This window comes from Babylonia areolata, chromosome 31 (assembly GCF_041734735.1).
Source record: "Babylonia areolata isolate BAREFJ2019XMU chromosome 31, ASM4173473v1, whole genome shotgun sequence".
Classification (NCBI taxonomy): domain Eukaryota; kingdom Metazoa; phylum Mollusca; class Gastropoda; order Neogastropoda; family Buccinidae; genus Babylonia; species Babylonia areolata.
The window spans coordinates 1,264,801-1,267,300 of NC_134906.1; positions in this window are offsets into that span (position 1 = coordinate 1,264,801).

Consider the following 2,500-nt stretch of genomic DNA (forward strand, 5'->3'; position numbering starts at 1 on the left):
GTGGAGGGCATAGGGGGAGGGTCGGTAGGAGGAAGAACATGAGGTGATTCCAGGACGGTTTGGGGGGCTTCAGGGATTTTTGGTGCGTGTGTGCGTGTGTGTGCGTGTGTGGATGTGGGTTGGTGTTTGTGTGTGTGTGTGTGTGTGTGTGTGTGTGTGTGTGTGTGTGTGTGTGTGTGTGTGTGTGTGTGTGTGTGTGTGTGTCTGTCTGTCTCTCTCTCTCTCTCTCTCTCTCTCTCTCTCTCTCTCTCATTCCCCCTGTCTTTCTCTATGTCCTGGCAAAATCCCCAGAAATTTTGTCCACCTCGTCAAGCCCCACGCCACCCCCCACCCCCACCCCCGCCCCGCGCCCCTCTCTCTCTCTACCCCCACATCTCTCCTCACTCCTCACTTACATCTCTCTTCCTCCTCTTCCATCCATCCTCCTCCTTCTCCTCCTCCTCCTCCTCCTTCTCCTCTTCATGACTCTCGGTCAGTCTCTGCCCCTGGCCGTGATGCACTTTGGCTCAGTGGTTATTGAGATCTTCAGGAATCTGGGAAGAGAGAGACAGAGGGGGGGGGACGGTGCAGAGGGCGAGAGGGGCGGGAGAGATGGGGATGGCGGAGTTTGGTGCGGTTTGGTCTTTGAGGACATCTTTGGGTTCGAGAGTTTTGTTTGTTGGTTGGTTGGGTGGTTGGGTGGTTGGGTGCGTTGTTCGTTCGTTTGATTTAGCTCTGTGTCGGGTGTGTGGGTGGGTGGGAGGGAGGGTGACTGGAGGGTAGAGGTGGTACAAAGGGGGGAAGAGGTTTGAATCTGACAATGGCTAGAGACTGACAGACTTTTTTTATCTCATTTTTCTTTTTATCGTGTTATTTTTATGTGTATTGTTTTGTTTTTGGTGTGTGTGTGTGTGTGTGTGTGTGTGTGTGTGTGTGTGTGTGTGTGTGTGTGTGTGTGTGTGTGTGTGTGTGTGTGTGTGTGTGTGTGTGTGTCTCTGTGTCTCTGTGTCTGTGTCTCTGTGTCTGTGTCTGTCTGTATTCTCTGATTGGTTTTGTGTTTTGTTTGGTTTTTAAGACGGGGGGGTTGGTAGAAAGGAGAGTGGTCACAGTTTAAGAATAAATAGAGATTGATGACGTTTGCATTTGTATATTTTGTTTTTGTAATAATCAGAAGCGTTCCCTGTTCCTTTGGGAAAGAACTGAGAGAAAAATGAAAGATTTTAACCCCCCAAAATAAGACAAGGTAAAACAAAGAACTGTAAAATTAGAAGGGAAAAGGGAATAAGAACAAGAAGGGGGATGTGGGAGAGCAGAAGAGGAAGAAGAAGGAGGAGGAGGAGGAGAAGACGAAGAAGGAAAAAAAATTAGGAGGACGACGACGACGACGAAAAGAAGAGGATGTAAAACCTGTAAAAAGAACAAGAGGAGGGCCTAGGGAAGAAGAAAAAGTCAAGGAGGTAAAAAAAAAAAAAAAAAACAGAACGAAGAACAAACAAACAAACGAGCATGAAGACAAAACAAAACAAAACAAAACAAAACAAAATTCTTAGTGAGGGGAATTGAAGCGAAGTCAAAATGAATTACGCGGTGTTCTCTGGGTTGGGAAGAACTCGAGCACGAATGATATACGCCGTTTTTAATCTTCATGAGACGCCTGTGGCACCGTAGCTTTTTAGAAACTAAGTAAAAGAATCCAGAGCTGCTGTCATTTCAAGAGCAACGCTTTATTTTGTTGTTGTTTTTTAAGCTTATATCTTCTTTCTTCTTCTTCTTCTTTCTTCATGATCCTCCTCTTCGATGCAGGGGAGACGCAGTGATCTCCCTTTGGGCATCAAGCATGGCGTCAGAGAATGCCGTCCTCCAAAGTTCCATCTTTAAAGCCCTTCTTAAACGTAAGAAACAAGTAAAAAAAAAATGTATATGGGCGATTTATGAGGTGGTTAAGTGGCAGTATTGTTCTTCTTTCAGAGTTCACGTCAAAATATTTAGTGTATTGTGTTGTGTGGTTCTATGTGGTGTGGTTCTGTGTTGTGTTGTGCTGTGCTGTGTTGTGTTGTGTTGCATTGCGTCGTAAGATTGTGTGTGTGTGTGTGTGTGTGTGTGTGTGTGTGTGTGTGTGTGTGTGTGTGAGTGAGTGAGTGTGAGTGTGTGTATGTGAGAGAGAGAGAGAGAGAGAGAGAGAGAGAGAGAGAGAATCTCTATTTTTCCAAATATGGAGCACATTCGCCGACTCACATATCTGCCTTTTCTTTAAGAGACACACAAACATATACACGTATACATAATTATGGTTGTACTCAATACAGGTACAGTGATATGACGCAGCGTCAAACTGAAAAACACAACATCGCTCAAATGTTTACTAAACGACAGCAAGAGAGTGAGATACAGTTTCGGATATTTTATTCAAGTACAGGCCATTGACCCCCCGCCCCCCACCCCCCACCTCCCTCCCTCCCCGTCCCCCCTACCTCTCTCGCCCCGGGGAATTTATAGAATTTAGGTGTTATATTTTCATTGT